This window comes from Leopardus geoffroyi, chromosome C1 (assembly GCF_018350155.1).
Source record: "Leopardus geoffroyi isolate Oge1 chromosome C1, O.geoffroyi_Oge1_pat1.0, whole genome shotgun sequence".
Taxonomy (NCBI): Eukaryota; Metazoa; Chordata; class Mammalia; order Carnivora; family Felidae; genus Leopardus; species Leopardus geoffroyi.
The window spans coordinates 144,321,495-144,342,568 of NC_059328.1; the positions used below are offsets into that span (position 1 = coordinate 144,321,495).

The window sequence follows — 21,074 nt, forward strand, 5'->3', positions numbered from 1 at the left end:
TTTCTTTTGCAAGGGACAGAAATTAGAGTTTCAGGTTGAGAAGGATCTTGAGGGGTGATCCTGTCACCCTACCTGCCCTCAGTCAAATTTGTACCTAATCTAAACCCAAGACTAACGTGCTTCTCTAAAGAAAGCTCCCCCACACCGTCCAGTCCATTGCATTCTCCACGTTGTCAATGGAGGAATCTCTCTGCAATTTTGAACATGTCATTCCTGGGTGTAAAACCTCCAAAAGCTCTGCAGAGTAAATGTCAAATCCCTTAGTGTATCGTTCCAGATCATTCATAGAATTCTATCCCAAGTGACCTTTGTAGCTTCACAGTTCATCTTTTAAACCCTCCTAACCTATTTTCAGGACTCTCTGGATTCTTTCTGTGTTACCTGGATATGTCATCGATGTCCATGGCAGCTTCTTTGCTCACACTGCTTGTCAGCTTTGAATTGCCTGTCCCCTCACACCAAGGATCAAATGATACTTCTTTTTTAAGGAATTTTTCCAAGTCTTCAAGCCAGAGTTATTCTGTTCTTTCTTTTTTTTTTTCTGTTCCCATAACACTTTTTGCCTATTGCTGTTGCTAACTTACGCCATGTTATCATAGTTAATTGTGTCCTCATCTTGCTCCCATTTTAAATTATGTGCTTCCTCACAACAGAGGCATTGTATTTCTTATTGTTCCCCTGAGGCTTACCAAAGTCCATAACATAGCTAGTCATTCAATAAATGTCTTGAGAAATTGTTAAATATTGATTCAGTGGATAAAGGGTTATGAATTTAATGATGCTCTATTTGAATGAATCTTTGCGACATTCCTGGTATCTTTTTCTGGAATATGATGGGGATATAAAAATATTAGTGCAGTGTATTCCAAGGTAATCAGCACAAATTTATCAAAATCATGGATTCAGAAGGGTGCTTAAAAACCATTTAATTTCAGCAACTAGCCAGTACTTGAGGTCTCTTTCCACATTTCTGAAGTATGGATTTTTAACTTTTTCTCGAACTCTTCCTTAAGCCCTTTCTTGGGACAGCCCATTCTGTTTTGGCATTTCTCACAGGAAGAGAACCTTTCCTTGTGCTGAGCTTCAATATGATTCCTTTTAAATTTTCTCCTTGGTCTTATTGGTTTCAGTTATGCTTTGGGGGAGAACAGAAACCAAATTTAAACTGCTTTCTGTATTGTCAGTTCCTCATATGGGAACGTCATTCAGGTTTCTGCTATATATTCTTTTTTATAAGCTGAATGACTGCCCCAAAACACTGTGTGTGTGTGTGTGTGTGTGTGTGTGTGTGTGTGCGCGCGCGCGCGTGTGTAGCCAGAAAACCATTGGAAATAATTTTAATTGGAAGTAAGATAACTTGCATAGATAAAGGTAGAGACAGAGACAGAAAAATAGAGAGATTATCATAAAAACAATTCACATTCTGGTCAGTATATGTTTATATATGTAATTTCAGGTAAATAAATAAAAGATGTTAGGTTATTGCCTCATACTTCCAGATTTTAGACTCTAGAATGATCACATTTTTTTTCTTGGTTATCTTATTGCTATGCAAGAGATTGTCCTGAAATTTATTGGCTTAAAGCAACAGTTTATTCATAATGTCTCATAGTTCCGTGGACTGACTGGGCTCAGCTGGGAGCTCCCCACTTGGGCTCTCTCATGTAGTTGCGGTCAGGTGGTGGCTGGGAGTGAAGTCCTCTAAGGCCAGATGACCTGGATGTCCAATATAGTTTCTTTGGTTACATGTCTGATGCCTGATTGCTCCTCAACATGGCAGAGTAGCCTTCACTTTTTACATGGCAGTTGAAGGCTCCAAGGGGCAGAAAACAGAAGATTCTAGGCCAGTGAAAGACCACATATAGTAATGATACAGTATTTCTTCTACCATATCTTCTTGGTCTAATGAGTCATGGAGTCTGCTCAGATTCCAGGAGGTAAAGTTATACCTTCATCTCTTGAGGGGTGGGATGTCAGGGTCACAGAGAAGAGCATGCTGGATAGGAGATGTTGTGACCATCTTTGGAAGATACAACCTGCCACACCATGTATTTGGATGGTGTGGTTGAGGTAAGGATGCATTCTCTACAAATTTTAACTAATTCTCAAAAGAAGTTAATACAAATGTTACACACTTAAGCAATGACATAAAGCATGAAGAAAAACACAAATATTGACCATAAAACATACAGAATAAAACTAACAATCACTACCTAAATTTCATCATATATTCATACCATATTTCTGATTGGATCTCATGATTTGAAAGGCCTCAGTTCTAAATGTAGATTTAAAGATGTTTAAAAGAGTCTTTGTTTTTTTAAAAAATAACTAGTATGTAAACAATTTTTAGTTTCTGGAAATTCATTTTTAATATGTAATGTAATCTCTTCTGCTACTATTAATGCTATTTCACTGTTTGGAATTTAATTTTAAAAATCCTTTACACACTTAAATATAAACTATTCAATATTTCTTTTTATGAAATATAAATTTCTCATTTGAGTCATTATTAAGGTATCCTAACTTCCTAAATGTTAATTCTTTCCATTTCTCTTCTCTGCACTCCTTTAAATTCTTCTTCATTTTAAGTATTATTTGGCATATGAATCTTAATATTTGGTAATACATATGCTGGTCAAATAATCATTACATTCATCACAGAGAAACATTTTCTTTATTCGTATCTGAAAACCCTTAGATGATAAGCATCACTTAGAAAGTGTAGCCAGTGTATCTCCCACGTAGCCTAAAGGAATTAGTGATTTATTTTATCCTCACGACATATGAAATCTTAATATTGGTAACCCAAGCGTGATAAGATGGCTCTGTCATGTCACCAGGGGGCTAGGATCCTTGTAGCCAGCCGAAGATTTATGCACTCAAAACAGCTGCCCAGAGTTCTAACAATTTTATCTACATTTTAGACAAAAGCCAAAGGGCATAGAAGTGAACGTAATAACCAAGGAAGGAGAGAATAGATATTGGGGAGGCACCTGACAAGTCCAGCCGCATCACATTTTAAAATATGTTTTACTAACTTTTTGACGGTTGCATCTTATTATGCCCTACTTTTGTCTATGCTGGTCTCCAGCTCTTTCAATGCAAAGGTTTTTTCTAATTTATAGCTGTGCGTTTGGTTCTTATATATGTACCTAGTTGCTTTTGTCCCCTCTGAGTTTTGGTAAACTAGTATTCTTTCTGTTTGGATTATAACATGATGTATATTTTTGCAGAAGATTTGCAACATTAAGAAAAGAATGAAAGATTAATACTGCTTATATTTTAACATCATTCAGAGATAACGATTAACATTTTGCTATATAGTCGGTCAATCTTTCTGAATTTTATATACATATATGTAAATATATATTTATAATTATTTATGCAGTTGCCCCTTTATTCATATTATTTTAGAAAGTAAACTTTTAAATATAGTTTAGATTTCTGCATATAAATAAATACTATTTGAGACATGAGTTTTGTGACTACATAGAATTCTATTATCTGCACAAACCACAACTTATGTAGTTGACGTCTAATTGTTAGACACTCTGAATGCTTTTAAATCTTTATGATAGTAAATATTATAAATTGCACTGATGACATTCTCTGAACATCGATCTTTGCCTGTATCTCTGATTGGTTTAGAATAACTTCATGCAAGTGGAATGGGTCAAAAGATAGGGATATGTAAAGGAAAAGGTAAAATTTCTGCAGAAACTAGAAAATGCTAAAGCAAAGGGTAGAAAATATGCCATGCTTTACTGTGTGTTTGCTGAGAGTGGGGTGGAGTGAGTTAAGCAAAACTGTTTTAGCTTTCAATTTACAGGATAAAGGATCTAAATTTTCTCATCTCCATGTAGACAGCAGCAGGTGATGAAGAGGAAGGTATTCAAAGCTCTTTGAATGGAGAGACAGGTAAAAGGCACTTTGCCAGTTCCTTGAACATTCAACGAAAAAAGAATGACAGGAAAACAAGAATTGACTTGGTTTAGGAAAAGGTCTTGACTTCTCCCAAACTGGGCAAATACAGAAGAGGGATAGATAAACATTTTTCACAGCATACAGACTATACAGTGTAGACACACTGTCAGAAATCAAGGGGCGAAGGTTCCCAGGAAGTTGGTCAAAGCATTACCTATGCATTTAACCATGGAGTATAGACTGGATATGGAATTATGTACTCATATCAGTTGGTTAATGGTCTTCAGGAGAATTACATGGAAATAATGTACAATATTCAGAAGCTTCTGATTTGTCATGCTTTTCATGATTGAAATTATCATGGGATGATTATTAAGTTGTATTTGCAATAGAAATCGTGCAAGGGAGTTAGCTTAGGGTTCTTGAAGTCCACGTGAAAGTGTAGGGAGTGGGGAATGATCAGGAGAGGGAGAGAGAGGGAGAGAATGAGAATATACTAGTGATGACTTTAGAAGTTATAGATTAATCACCGTGCTTTGATATCTAGGAAAATAGAGGAATAAATAAAAAACACAGTTGATGCTCACACATCTAAAAGGGCAGAACAAATGGGAATAACAACCAACATGATTTTGAAAGAAGTAAATCACTCTGATTTAATCTAATTTTATTCTTTGACACAATGACAAGGTTTAAATATGAGAGGAAACAAGAGTTCGTCACTCTTCACTTTGGTAAAGTTTAGCTTTTGTCTCACATGCCATGTGAAGGGAGGCATAACTTGTGATTGTCAGTGGCTCGGTGACCTGCCAGGGCAGACCAGCGAAGACTTTAGAAGGTTGATGGGTGCTTATATTGAATGAAATTGGTATTAATCTCCAGAATTAAAGTTAAAAGAATATAAAGTATGGAATCTACAGACCAGAAAGTTGCTAAATCTGTAGGGGAGCTGCAAGAATCCAAAGTGAACACAGGAAGAAAGAAGAGTGGCTGCAGTAAGTTGAAGATTGGTGCAAGCCATCAATTAAAATGACACTTGAAAAAAAAAAAAGGTACTATTTAGTATAGTAAATGTAAATGGTAATAGGTCATGTAAATAAAATGACAGTATGCAGACATTCTGACACCATTCCGTAATTAGAAATGAGACACGGAAGAACTGCTTGGATTATTCAGGGGACCCTGCAGTGAGTCCTGACTTCCCCTTACCACCTTGCCATGTGACAATCCAGTTACAAGACTGTAATGCATGTTTGTCTATTTGTACTTATATTCCTTCTTTAAGTCCTATGAAGTACTTGATTGTTGCTTTGTAAGAGAAGGAATTGTGTTAAATCCTCCAAAAATAAATAATTATTTAATTAAAATGTTCTGTTTTTTTTTTCTCATAGAAACAGTTTTTTAATTCCAAGTCAAATTTTGTGGTAACTTCTTTGAAAGTTCTTCTCAATATGTATAATACCAAGAATGTGTGGAATCAGTTCAAGACATGACAATACGAAGAACTAGGGCCAAGTCGAGTTATAAACAGACAACAAATACTATGTCAGGACCACCCCTGGCCGCAGGGATTATAAAATATAACCTGACTGTGTGGTTCAAATATGAAAATTGTGCACATATGTATTAATAAAATATGTCAAGTATTATTAACATAATTGATACATTAATGAATGCTATATTATTTAACTTACTATATTAACATATTAATAGAGTAAAATATTATCAAGTCTCAACAGCCTCATGCTGTTTGACTTAACAGTTCCCTTTCTATGTATTTTAGCCTAAGAAAACAATCATGCTCTGGCAGAAGATATATACAACAGTATACAGCAGTGTTTTTATTTTTAATATTTTTGGTAACAGATGTGAAAAAGTACAAAATAAATAATGGCATGCATGGGATATCGATCAGGAAAATTGTTCTGCATTTTAATGATAAAAAGCATGATATTGCTACAGAAAGAAATTCACAAGTAAAAAGAGAAATTAATTATAAAATAATATGTATATATAATTCTTTAAAGAATGGTCTGAAAATAAAGACAGAATAGTTATACATAAAATACATTGTTTAAGGAATTAAGGTTGATTTTATTTTTAATTTTTTTCTGAATTTATAAAAAAGAACTTGGTAATTTTTTATTTACCAAAACAACTATATAAGGAATAACCACTTATACTGATACCCTTTAAATACTATCTGATAATCTTTTTCTTTATTTTTTTCCCTTTAGTTGTTGATGATCTTTTTTGTTAATAAAATTTCATTATTTAACTTTACTTTTGCTGGATATAATATTTTCTGTACTATTTATGTAAAACCCAAAGCTAGACTCCAAAATTATTTTCATTCTGCTCTATTTTATGTATTTAATATGCAAATACAAATATATAAATTGTAAATAAACAATATTATATTTTAAATATAGGAGTATTTAATATATAAATTATATATCAACATAAAATATGTAAAATTCAGGAGGATGTATATAGGGAGATAGATAAAATGGATTTTTGTCATATTAGCTGTCCAAAACCTGGCCAATGATTCTGTTTATTTTTAACTTCTTAATTTTTTTCTTGATCTGAAAACATGTCATTGATTTATCTGTTTGACCACTTCTTTGTAATCTCAAAATATCCTAATGAATGTAAAACATTTATTTACTTCTACCTTTTTTCTCTAATTTAAAATTTTGATATACTTTCAAACATATAGAAAATTTGCAATTATTGTACCTAAGACCCTAAATACTATTTGTCCAGATTTGTTAGTTGTTTATATTTTGCTCCTTTTTCTTTATTATTTCTGCCTGCTCTCTCTCCATATGTGTGTGTGTATGTGTGTGTGTATATAGCATAATTACACAATTGTATGTTACATATATTACATATATGTTACATATATGTAACAAATGATGTAACATATTACATACACATGTAACATACTTAGCATATATATTTTTTCCCTGAATCTTTTGAGAATAAGTTGCAGACACCATGATTCTTTATTTGAAGTATTTTAGTGTGTATTTCCTATGAATAAGGACATTGTCTTACATAACCACAGTAAAATTATGGGAATTAAGAAATTTATTATCAACAAAATACTGTTATATAACAGTATATCTAGGGTAATATGTGCATTTGGTTGTCATGCCTTTTAATCCTTTAATCTGGAACATTTTCTCAGTCTTTCATGACTTTGAATTTGAAGATATCTTCAGACTTTCCTCATTTTGAGCTTGCCTGATGTTCCCTAATGATCGACTCGGGTTATGCATTTTTGGCAAATGTGTGTACCACAGAAGTGATGTTGTGTCCTTTTTCAGTGCATCAGACCTGGAGGCACATCATGTTTATTTGCTCCGTTATTGATGTTGTCTTTGATTGTTACAGTGGTCTCTGCCAAGTTTCTGCATTGAACGTTATTATTTTATTTATTTTCCTTTTTTAAGCTTATTTACTTACTTTGAGAGAGAGTGAGTGAGTGAGTGAGTGAGCAGGGAAGGGGCAGGGGGTGGGTGTAGAGAGAGAATCCCAAGCAGGCCCCATGCTGTCAGCCTGGAGCCCGACGAGGTGCTCAAACCCACAAACTGAGATTATGACCTGAGCCAAAATTAAGAGTTGGACACTGAACCTACTGAGCTACCCAGGTGTCTGTGGAAGTTATTATTTTCCCCATTATAATTAATAAGTGGTTTGTGAGAAGATGCTTTAAGACTATGGAAATATCTTGCTCAACCTCATACTTTTACCCATGAGTGTTTTGCTGATCCACAGGTGTTTTGTTGACAGTTACCTATCATGTTTGCTTAATGGTGATTTTCTAACTCCATCAATACATCTGCGTTTTGTTAGGTGGCATTCCAGGCAAAGGAACAGGTTTTTCTTCTTCCCTATATACTTTATTCACTTCTGTTATTTATATTTTCTATAATGAATATTTTTCTCTATGATAATTATGTATTTCAATATTCCACTTGTCCCAGATATGACTATTAAGAACTTCTTGAAGCTGGGGCCTATGTCTTTTTGACATATCCCATCATTTTTAAATGCCTTACTTGTCCCTCAGAAAAAAATTGTTGTCACCTTGAAATTTATATACTTTTGTCTCTTTCTTCTCTGTGTACATGTTCTAAAATGTCTGGATAGGTTTTTCACATTTTTATAGTTTTAGTAGACATTCTGAAAGTGAGTTTTGTGTCACTTTTAGGACCTTTGCTTTCCTCTTTTCCTCACTATTTTTCTGGACTTCTTAGATCTCTGTAATACATATAGTTTGAGTTTGAAAGGTAACTCTGTTATAGATTGGTGTTTAATTTTCTATTTGCAGATAATTTGACATTTTTTAAATGTTTATTTATTTATTTTGAGAGGGGGAGACAGAGGGAAAACACATGAACAGGGGAGGGGAAGAGAGACAGGGAGACAAAATCCCAAGCAGACTGGGTGCTGTCAGTCCAGAACCTTACACAGGGCTTGATCCCATGATATGTGAGGCCATAACCTGAGCCAAAATTAGGAGTTGGACACCTAACCAACTGAGCACCCAGGGACCCTAGCTGTATATTTTTGCAGAATGTGTGAATAGTTTCAGATTTAGGTGGCTGGTATTACCACAACTACCCAGAACTTCAGGTCTGTGTTTTTTAAAACATTATACAAAACATATTGACATTTCAAGTTATTTGCAATATGTCATGATGTAACCAGAATTTATGGTTTGCAGATTTTCACCTTCAGTGGTCTGTATTCTCTTAATCTAGTTTATTTAGTTAAATTGAAGTTTTCTTTATTATTACAATTGTTTTATCAAATAGTACACCTGCCAGTCTACGAAGTAATTTTCTGGAAGATATGTTCATGGTAAATGTAATCCTTATTTTAGATTATTTCGTTCCTTGATTTGTCCCAATCAGTTGGGTTTATAAATTTCTCCCTCATCTTTAAAAATTATCAAACATATATTTGAACAAATGGAAATTCAAGTCCATGAAACTTGAAAACATGTGTATAGATTAAAACAAGATAATCAAAAAATAAAATAAAACAGGATAATCAATAATACCTGATTATAAGAATCCAATGAAATGTCATTATAACCAATTGCCTCTTGTAATGAAATAAGCTTTTTGACTATAAATAAGGAAAGTTCCTCCTCTCCAGTTTCACAGCAAACAGGTCTTACTGTAGTTGGTACATAGGGATCAGGAACAAAATACTTTAGTGCTAGCACGTGACAGGGTAGAAGGCAGCTTGCGAAAGTAGGAAAGAGGCGAGTGTAGAAAGTGTGCACATCCAAGAGGGGCAGCCATTTCTCTGTTCTTGGAGGCGGTGAGCCCAGCCTTAGAAAATCTTTGCTCTTTCAAAGAGGGTAGAAATGTGGGTTCTTATGAGAAATCTCCTACAATAAATAAATAAATAAATAAATAAATAAATAAATAAATAGTTTTAAAACCATGGCATGGGATACACAAAACATGTCAGTAAGCAAGCCAGATCTGGTTATTATGTTCCAGTTTGCACCCTCTATTCTGGATACGTTGTAGGGACTAGCAGGTGCTGTAGTGAGAAGAGTCTGTGTTAGAAAAGCTTTTGCTGAGCCTAGGATCACCTCTTAGCTGTGTCAAATTAGGCAAATGCCATGCTTAGCGCTAACTTCAGTTCTCTTGCCTAGGAGGGTGAATATGCTAAAATCTGAAGAAATATAAGGTCTGGCAAATTGCTGGAACTTTATAATTCTTTTGAAATTATATGTGAACCTGAATTTGTATCTTCTATTAAGCTCTAAGTTTTACACTTAGAAAAATGAAATTATAAACATGCATAGCTTCTTAAAAGTGTCTTCATTCACTTTTGGCATTTAACTGTAAATTGCTAACTCTGTCTAGTCTCCTCTTGTTTGAGAAGCTTTGTGTTGAGTATTAGTAAACTCATTCCTTCTTGGGCCAGGTAGAGGTCCATGTCATCTTGTCTTCCATTCACTAGAGGAAGAAAAATGAGACTTTCAACTCTGAATGCCTCTTCTGCTTGTCAAACTGTTGATTTGATTACACTTGGTTTTGGTGAACTCAAAAAGTACACGTCCCTCATTAGTAAGCTCATATTTCTGTTCAGTACTGTAAACCAAATCTCTGTGGGCGGAGATTCTGATGGTCACTGAGAATGCCACTAACGATGCTTGCTACTTAAGAGGATTTTTATTTCTACCCTCCATAGGGTGTTTGATCTGCCTGAAATAACACATTGTACTTTAAAGGGTTACATATGTCATCAGGTTGTGTTTGGTTTTGTTTCCTTTTAGGTATTTCTTTTATAACACACTATACCCAGTAGAATAAAATCCATTGAAGCTGAAAATATTTTGAGGTTTGAAATTAATGCGCTTTTCCCAACACCTCTTCTCTAAAACAACTTAATTACTAGAATCTGATGAACTTTCCCCTTAGTAGTGACCTTCTGAGAAGAAAGAAATGGATGTTTGCGTATTTTTGTAAGGTGTGCAAAAGGCATGCATGCGTTTTTCTCAGTGTGTGGTTTTCAATTAGAATCGAAATGCAATTACAAAGCGAATTGGTACAATTCTCTGGATAAATCAAGCAAAATTCTTTTCTAACTCAGTGATCTTCATATATCAGACAAAAGTACATTTTAAAAAGCTTGAATTATTTCAATAAGCACCTCAAGTCTCCAACTTAAATTTACTTATAGTTATATCATGCTTTTGAATTGCTTTTGTGTTGTTCTGCCATGTTCTGGGTAAGCTGTGTTTGTCACATATATTCTTGAAGTCAATGTGCAGACTCTTCTTACCTCTTAAGAGTATTATCTTTGACTTAAATACGGGATATTTGCATACAGTTGGGAATATTTCTGTTCGTCAGCCCATTATACTTTCCTAGGTGTGTAAACTATATTTTGCAAAACCTTATTTCAGTATGTTTATGTAGTGTCTAAGTTTCTGTTGGTCTGGATTAGTTTTTCTGTGACCTTGGCAAATCGCTTACTCATTTGGATTTTTTTCTCTTCACAGATGCATTTTGTAGGAGTATTTTGAAGATGAATGTTTGCAAATCATTTTGAAATTGCCAAACGCCACATACAGTAAGTAATATGTATTTTTATTTTTCCACTCAATTGCAGTCATGCTGAATGAATTTGGCAGTCATAAAAGAACACATTTCTATTTATGGTTCTTGATATTTGTGAATATTGAGGCAAAATGTATATAAAAGATAAAAAATTTGATGAGCTGTTTGCTAGTCTGAATTAAGTTGTATAAATTCAAGATTTCTGATGACAAATTTTACTATTGTTCTACTTATATAACCTGCACATGATATTTCTCACTTATATTTAAATGAGATGTTTTTCTCTTGATCATAAGTTGAGTAGAGTGTAGAAAGCAGGTGTTATTAACCAGTGTTGATACGGAAATTTTAAAAAAGAGTATTAAATTAAGTGTTAAGATTTGCCCAGTATTAAGATTTACTGTGAATCAGGTAACTTATGTGTGTTGCCTATAATTCTCCCTGAAATATTTTAAGATTATTATTTTTATCCTCATTTTATAAATAAACCTGAGACCTAAGAAGTTTTACTACCTTACTCAACATCTTTTCAAAGTGGTGAATCTGGGCTTTGAACCAAGGCTTTTCAGAAAATATGGTCTCCAACTATTAATGTAGACAGTTAAATAACCTATCTAAGAGGCTGAATATTTAAGAATTTAAACGTGTTCTGATAATTTATTTATATTTCTGTTTTGTTTAAGCATTATTCTGAAAATGTATTTTTTTCTGTATTGTCTATCATGTCATTGCTTTCTTGTCAAATGACGCTTTCCAATCTCCAGTCCAACTTGGAATGCTTTAAAATTTTTTTTTAATGTTTATTTATTTTTGAGAGAGAGAGAGAGAGAAGGGGAGGGACAGGGAGAGAGGGAGACTCAGAATCTGAAGCAGGCTCCAGGCTCTGAGCTGTCAGCCCAGAGCCCGACATGGGGCACGAACCCATGAACCATGAGATCACAACCTGAGCCGAAGTTGGGATGTTTTACCGACAGAGCCACCCACACACCCCAAGCTTGGACTGCTTTGAACTGGTGTGAAATAAATGAAAATGTAGGTCCTGAAAAAATCACCTAAGGTAATCTTTGATAAAAACAAACAAACAAAAACAAAAACAAAAACAACAACAAAAAAACAGGTTTAGAATTAGTATTCTGAAGTTCTTCAAGAGTTTTCTTTCATTCATTAAAAAAAAAACAAAAAAAAACAAATGAAATTAAAGCCTGTTATTATTTTCAGAGTTTGGAGGGACCACAGAATCAGACTCCTGGATTTTACATGCTTGCATTCCTTGTTTGATGAAGTGAGATGTTTAGGAAGACAGTTCTAAAGTAGAATTTCCAAAAAATGTAGAAACAATAATGGTAGCATTGATATTTTTATGTTGTCTCCCAATATAACTACTTTAAAAAAGTAATCTAGAGTATGTTTAGGAATTCAGACCACCTGGCTTTAAATACTGGATTTATCACTTATTAGCTGTATGACTGAACAAATTACTTAATGTCTCGGGGCACCTGGGTGGCATAGTCAGTTGAGGGTCCGACTCTCAATTTTGGCTCAGGTCATGATCCCAGGTTTGTGGGATCGAACCCCATGTCTGGCTCTGCTCGCTCTCTCTCTCTCTCTCTCTCTCCCCCTCCCTCCTCCCTCTCCCTCTGCCTCTCTCCCTTGCTTGCTCTTTCTCTCTGTCAAAAAAAAAATACTTAATGTTTCTTTAGAATGTATGTAAGATTAGATGGAACTGGAGGGTATTATGCTAAGTGAAATAAGTCAGGCAGAGAAAGACAGATACCATATGTTTTCACTCATATGTGGATTCTGAGAAACTTAACAGAAGACCATGGGGGAGGGGAAGGGGGAAAAAGTTACAGAGAGGGACGGAGGCAAACCATAAGAGACTGTTAAATACTGAGAACAAACTGAGGGTTGATGGGGGGTGGGATGACAGGGAAAATGGGTGATGGGCATTGAGGAGGGCAGCTGTTGGGATGAGCACTGGGTGTTGTATGGAAAACAATTTGACAATAAATTACATTTAATATAAAAAAATAAAATGGATGTAAGATTAGGAACTATTTCGTTTGTAGTGTGTTAACACATGTAAAGTATAGCACAATTCCAGGTACAAAGCAAGTTGATAATTCAATTTAAGTATATTTGTTAATAAGCATCCTAACGTTACATAAAGTACACCACAAAAGTACTCAGTGAATACTGTTGATTGACATGTGCCAGAAGAAACTAAAGTTCAGCCTTCTTTATAAATGTAGACATCTTTTAACTTTTAGTGAAGAAACAAACCATTTAGGTAATCAGCATGTAAATATACAGTATATAAAATCAGCACACATATATATCCTATTGTGTGTTGTTTGTATATCTAGGCTGAAACGTGTGTGCTTTTTGGAGAAAAGAAGAGGCAGTGTGAAGTGTTTCCAGAGTCTGAAATGCTTATTTTGAAAGAGACAGGACAAACTTACAGATATAAAGTAAAGAAAATAGTTGAAATGATGGTCAATTAACTTGAGGTCATAATCTCATCTGATGCTTTATGAAACAATTTATGGACATTGAAGCCATGTGGACAAGGAAGCAAAATTTATTGAGTATTTACTCTATTCCATGTACTTTGCATTCAATATCTCATTTAATCTAAGCAATAATATGATGAGGTAGGTATGTTATTGTCCCCATTGTTTTGTTTGAGGAAAATGCACAATAGGAAGTTTCAATGTATCATTCATGGCAAAGAAGCTTTGAGGCTGATCCAATTCTAAAGTCCTGTTTCTTTATACTTTTCACTTGAGTGTTAAGGACTGAAAATTTGTGGTTGATGTAACTTTCTTTTATTTGCATAAAAACACTGCTCCCAAACCTCAGATCATACATAAGAATTCTTTAGTATATAAGTAGTTGATTATTGAATTTCAACTAAAATAAATAATTGCCTTTCTTTTGTAACCCAGCCCAAACTTATTCTGCTCCCACGGGACAGGCTGTAAGTCAAGAGGCAAGGGGTTGGGGCAAGGAAAGCGACTTTATTCAGAAAGACAGCAAACTGAGGAAATGGCAGACTACCATCCCAGAGAAGCATCTTCCCTCAGCATAGAATTTGAGTTGCTTGTACATTAGCAAAAGGGAATGGTAGAAGGAGTTGGAATCAAAAGGTCACTAATATCTGTAGAAATCCAAGAAAGGTCATGTAACTTCTTTGTCCTTGCTCAGTTCATCTTTGTGCACAGGAATCTGGTCATGCCATTCCTGTAAGTCTTAATCATAGAATAATCATTTGTGTACTTCCTTATATGCTGGGTGAAGTAGGTTTTGGGTAAAGAGTAGTTTCTGCAGATCTTAGCTGTAACGTGCCTACATACAGGGCTAAGCGGAATTACTAAACTATATATCACAGCAGCAAAGGAAATAGCAGTATGAAATCAGACATGCTAAGTTTCTCGCTGTTACATATTGCTAATAGGACCACTTGGCAATCTGAAACAAATCGCCTTTAAAAAATGCTGCTTGTGTAAAGAAAACTTAAAAAGTGAAAAAGTTCCCTCTCTAAGGCAGAGACCGTATCTTATGCTTCTCCTCAGAATTTGAAATGCCTAACCACACTGTTTTCCTGCAGTTCTCCTGCCATTTCATGCAATGGAATGAAGAGTTTAGATAGACTTAATTATCGCCCTCCCTATTTGTCCTCGTAAAGTGTGTCATCACCGAGGGACGTGCTTACGACACCACGCTGACCACACTGATACTTTCCCTTTCCATCTCTTTGGTGATCTTCATCTTTTTCCATTTCAATCATCCATTGATCCCAGTCCTTTTACACATAACTTCTTGAAACAAACTGCCAGCAACATTTTACCTGAGGGATATTTTCGAACTTACTGGTATTTAAAATATTATTGCCCTAAGAGAGAATAGGTCACTCTGTGTTCTCACACTACTGTTGGTTTTGAGAATAAAGGACTTACAGAATGCTGCTTCTTTCAATTTTCGTGTTTGGTCTCTGAAAAACAAAGCTAGTGATTACATTTAGTGATAATATTTCACTTCATTCAATAGATATTAATTGCATGCTCTGCTAATATGAGAAACCATGCTGGTTTAGTACTAGAGCAGCAAGTAGGAGGGAAAGACAAAAATGACTCAAGAAAATTCTGTGTTCAATTTAAGGAAATAACATAGGCGCAGGCATAAACGAAGGATGTGGTATTAGGATATGGTGTCAGGAGAATGGCCTAAAGTAAGCGAATTGATAAAGCCATTTAAATAATTTGAGAAATAATAAAAAAACAAGTCCCTATACCTGAAAAAGAATAAAGCATTAGAGGAGATTTAAGAAAGGTTTAATTCTGAACAACATTCGCTCAAGATTTCATCATGGAGGTTGCATTTGCACTAGATCTTGGTGCAGGTGGAAAATGTTCACTGAGAAGTCAAGGAAATGGCATAAAAGAGCTTAGAATTGAAGTGGCGTACTTGACATTAATTAGGCAGCAGGATAAGTTTCCTGTGTTGGTCTCAAAACAGATAACACTGGAAAATTAAGGCTGGGGCTAGGCTGTAGGAAATAGTGATAAACACATTTAGAACTTTGAATTTAATTGGTAGGCAATAGAAAAAAAAAACAAAGAATATTTTGGGAAGGCCAATCATGTGAACAAAAATTTCTATTTGAATACTAGCCTGGTGGTGTCTTCACAGTGGATTCCAGTTGGAAGACTTGTAGATACGATAACAAATTTTAGGAAAATAGAGCAGTATAAGAATAAGAGTGGAGGGTAAGACCTGAGGTAGCAGCCAGTGGGAATAGAGACAAGGACTAGATGGAGGTGAGACTTTGAAGGAGATGGGGACAGGGAGTAATAATAACCAGAATCCCTTGTGTGGTATTTGCTGTGTAACAGACTCTGTTTTAAATAACTTATATCTGTCATTTAATTTTATATCAGACAACTCTGAGAGGTAGATACTGATGTCATCCCCATTTTGCACAAGAGAAAACTGAGGCAGAATTTAGCCAAGTAAATTGTTGTTGGTTAAATATCTAGAAAATAGCCAAGGTGACACTTGAACGTGTTAAGTCAAGCTCCAGAATCTGTAACCACTGCACATCATTTCTGTAAAAAATAACTGAGATTTCCAGGTTGAATGAACTGGAAAATGACATTACCAATAGTCAGATAAATAGTTGTTATTTGTTTATTTATTTTGTTTTATTTTGTTTTGTTTTGTTTTTCTTCAGGGTTTGCCCGTTCTTCAGTTAAGTCTTTGGGGTAGGGAGAAACATCTTCTGACTTTTAGGGAGAAGTATCCCTTATGGTTAGTGATGAATCTCTTAGATACATTCATTCCTATGCTGGGCAACAGGAACGGTGTAATTTATGATATTGCTCAATTATAAATTAGAATAGTAAATATGTCATCTTAATATGATTTGTCTTCCTTCCTTAGCAGAGCTTAAACTGAAACAAGGATAGAGTGCTAAATTAAAGATTAAATATCTTGGGTGCATGAAAGACCAATATTTTAGAGTTAGTTTACCATCATACTAAACAATAATTTTGACAAGGGAAAAAAACTAACACCCAACATAGAGAGTATCTCTCTTTTCCTATATTGGAGAAGTAGCATAATATGCTGCTTAAAAGCCTGGCCTCCAGAACCATACCGTTGCATGGGTTCAGATCCCAGAATGAGGTGTCTTTAGCCATGTGACTTTTGTAATGTGAGATTTTAGCTACGTGACTTTAGCTGTGTGACTTTTCGTGTGTCAAGTATGTAAGCTCTCTGGCCTCAGTTTCTTCACCTTTGAAATGTGATAGGAGAAGTAGTATGTTTTCTGAATAATTGTGAAAGTTAAATAAGGTAAAGCACCTACAGGGACCCTTGGGTGGCTCAGTTGGTTAAGTGTCTGGCTCTTGGTTTTGGCTCAGGTCATGATCTCATGGTTCATGGGTTCAAGCCCTGGATTGGGCTCTGTGATGGCAGCACAGAGATTGCTTGGGATTCTCTCTCTCTCTCTCTCTCTCTCTCTGTCTCCCCCCCCCCCCCCGCCGCCTCTGGCCATCTCCTACTAGTGCCATCACTGTGTCTCTCAAAATAAATAAATAAACTTAAAAAATTTAAAAACAAACAAACAAAAAAAGATAAAGCACTTACAGTGATCCCTGACACATAGTAAATTCTCAATATATGTTACTTATGTTCATGGAACTCTATCTCATTTATCATAATTTTAAATTTATAAGATTTAATTCCACAATTATTGACATTTTGCATGTGTTTACTGTGAATTTGTATGCATTATGAGCACAAAACAATGAACTTTACAAGCAAAGACCCATGTAACTTCATTGTGCAGATCAAGAAATAGAACATTTTCTGGAACACCCAGGGGGCTCAGTCAGTTAAGTGTCTGAATCTTGATTTCAACTCAGGTCATGATCTCACCATTTGTGAGATGGAGCCTCTTTTTCAGGCTGTGCACTGACAGCATGGAGCCTGCTTGGGATTCTCTCCCTCCCTCTCTCTCTCTGCCCCTCCCCTGCTCACAGATGTTCTCTCTCTCTCTCTCTCTCTCTCTCAAAATAAATAAATAAACTTACAAAAAAAGAAATAGAATATTTTCTACATCTCAAAAATTCTGTTGTTTGCCTCTAAACATTACTCCTCTTCCATCAATTCCATAAGGGTAACTTTTTCATGACTTTCATAATCACTTCCTTGCTTGTCCATTGTAGTTTTAACATTTTATCATGCATCCCTAAATACAAAATGTTAGTTTAGCTTGATTTTTTAAATCTATATATGTAAGTCATACAACATGCATTCCTGAATTTATATATCTAAGTTTCATTAATGTTTTTGTGTGATTCATTAATTTTCATTGCTAGGTAGTGTGCCATTGTAGAAAAATACTACAGTATTTATCCATGTATTGTTGATGGACATTTGAGCTATTTCTGGGTTTGGGCAATGATGAATAGTGCTGCTATGAACATTCTTTTAAATATGTTTTGCTGTACATATCCATGCATTACTGTTAGTGATGAAATTGCTCAGTTATATCGAATACAACTTTTCGATTTTAGTAGATACTGTTAAACAGTTTTCCAAAGTAGTTACACTAATTACATTATAGTCAGTAGTGTATGAGAGTTCCCTTTGTTTCATCTGTATCCATGCTTGGTATAGTCTTTTTAGTTGTAGCCATTCTGATGAGAACAGAGTTTACATTTCCCTATTGTATATGTGGTTTTGTTATGCGGTTTAATTGCCATATAGATATTATTGTCTGTAAGTTGCCTGTTCAAGTGTCTTGCCTACTTTTTTTATTGTTAATATGCAGAAGTTAATTGTATTTTAATTGAGTCCCCTTTCAATTACATATTGAAAATACCTTTTCTTCTCTGCGACTTGCTTTTTCAATGTCTTTTTTCTTTTATTTAAAGTTAATTTATTTATTTTTGGGGGGGGCAGGGAGAGAGAAAGAGACAGAGAGAAGGAGGGAGGGAGAGAGGGAGGGAGAGAATCCCAAGCAGGCTCTGTGCTGACAGCTCTCATGAATTGTGAGATTACAACCTGAGTTGAAATTAAGAGTTGGGTGCTTAACAGGTTGAGCCACCCAGATGCCCCAACTTTCTCAATTTCTTAATGGAGTTTTTGATGAGGAAAAGTTTCTAATTTTAATTATAATCATATTTTTGCCTCTTTACATTTAGATCATTTCCTTTAAATTTATTTTTGTGGCTGGTTTGAGGTAGAAGTCAAGTCCTATTTTTTCTTCCAGCTGGATATCCAGTTGTTACAGAATCATGCTGAAAATTCCTCTCTTTGCCCACTGCTCTCAAATGCCATCTTTATCATAAATTAAGTGCTGTATATGTCTGTGTTTTGGGGGCCTACTATTACTTTTATTTGGGCTATTAATTTCTTCTTTCTAATTAAGCCACTATTTTAACTATTGTCATTTTTAAATTATTTATATTATCTATTAAAACAAGTTCCCTCACTATGTTTTTATTCCAGGGTTCTTGACCTTGCCTTATTTCATACAAATTTTAGAATTACTCTGTCAAGTTTGACACACAAAAAATAATTGTTGGGATTTTAGTTGGAATTGCATTCAATCTATTGTTAAGTATATTTTTAAAGACTTAGTATGCTTAAAATATTGACTTTTTACATCTCTGAACATAGTATATATACTTCATTTATATAGGTCTTTTTAATTTCTCTCAATCATATATGTCTTGTACATTGTAGTTAATTTGTCCTAGATGTTTTATGCAGTCAAATATTCTTATATATTATCTGATTTTAAAAACCTTATTTTCTTTTTCTTCCTTGAATAGTTTTTTTTAAATATTGAGCTTGCCTGCAGCAGATCATAAACTCACTTATTAATTCTAATATTTTTTTTTTTTAATTTTTTTTTTCCAACGTTTATTTATTTTTGGGACAGAGAGAGACAGAGCATGAACAGGAGAGGGGCAGAGAGAGAGGGAGACACAGAATCGGAAACAGGCTCCAGGCTCTGAGCCATCAGCCCAGAGCCTGACGCGGGGCTCGAACTCACGGACCGCGAGATCGTGACCTGGCTGAAGTCGGACGCTTAACCGACTGCGCCACCCAGGCGCCCCTAATTCTAATATTTTAAATAGGTTCTTTTGGATTTTCTATATAAAGAGCTATGTTTTCTCTGATCAAAGATAATATTATTTAATACTTTTCAAGCTTTACACTTTTCTTTTTCATATTTTATTCAATTGGCTGCAATGTCCAGAGCAATGCTGAATGAAAGAAGTGGGAGGAGTGGAAATTCTGCTCTTATTCCCAAGTTAAAGGCAATACTGTCACCATTTTACTGTTAAGAATGCTATTTACTGTACTAATTTTGATAAATATCATACATTAGAGAAATTTATTTTTCTCTTGTTTTGCTGGGATTTTTAATCATAACTGGGTTTTGCATTTTATCAAATGCTTCCTTTGTATCTATTGAGATTATCAAATGATTTAAAAATTTTTTTAATGTTTATTTATTTTTGAGAGATAGAGAAACAGAGCATGAGCCAGGGAGGGGCAGAAAGAGAAAGAGATACAGAATCTGAAGTAGGCTCCAGGCTCCGAGAGCTGTCAGCACAGAGCCCCACATGGGGCTCTAACACACAGACTGGAAGATCATGACCTGAGCCAAAGTCGGATGCTCAACCGACTGAGCCACCCAGGCACCCAATTTTTCTGTTTTTACTTTGTTAATCTGATGATTTATATTGATTGATTGTTTTTTTCACAGATGTCACGTTCCAGAAGCAGAGCTACTGCTTTCTTGGGCTTACTGTGGGACCTAGAGAGCCAGAGGATTTTTTGTTTGTTCTCTACCCTTCCCTCTTTTAGGATGTCTCCCATGCTTCCGTAGCAAAGTCCTTGTTGCACCCTTGTACTCCCAAGTGGCAGAGCACTATTGCTTGTTACCAAGAATAGTGCTCCTGGTGGGTGCAGGAGGGTCCTGGGTTCCTTTCCTCCAGTCTTAACCTTAGACATGCCTTGCGCATCTGGAACTTGGGAGAATGGCTGTTTCTGCATTCCTGCCCATTCCTCCCATGGTGCCCGCCCAAACTTTTACTTGTCTCTGTGGGGTTCTTTGGTGGAAGAGGTTCCTGTTCTTCCCCCAGTGGTAGCAGATCTCTGCTTTGTGTCCTAAAAGGCTAAGTTTTGCTTTGCATTAGAGAAGGGTCTGGGGAATCAGAAAAGATTTTGTGTTTTTGTGACACCAAAGTGCTTTTTCTGGTCTCCTGCCTTGACCTCAGTCTTTCTGCTAAGCAGCTGGTAGACGTCTGAAAAAAAAAAAAAAATGCTTACACATGAATGCATATTCCTTTGTGTCTGGGTGATCCCAGGGTGTCTATATTGTTCTGGTGACCCATTCTGGCCTTCAAGTATTTGTTACAATTTTAGCTATTTTCTTCTTACCTTCTTTCATAATGAGCACCTGTTCCTCTCATGTTCTATCAAAGGTAAAAAGGCTCATATGTCCTGTCTCTCCTCAGAATG

At 35.2% G+C, this 21,074-nt stretch overlaps 1 protein-coding gene across 4 annotated transcripts in view; it reads left to right on the top strand.

The window, feature by feature from the left end:
- GALNT13 (polypeptide N-acetylgalactosaminyltransferase 13) overlaps window positions 1–21,074 on the top strand; it is a 545,013-nt gene that overhangs the window by 27,225 nt on the left and 496,714 nt on the right. For all 4 annotated transcript variants that reach the window (XM_045479868.1, XM_045479870.1, XM_045479867.1 and 1 more), the window contains exon 2: window positions 10,970–11,040. The gene's annotated coding sequence lies outside the window, so the exon portion shown is untranslated. The remainder of the gene's footprint in view (window positions 1–10,969; window positions 11,041–21,074) is intronic.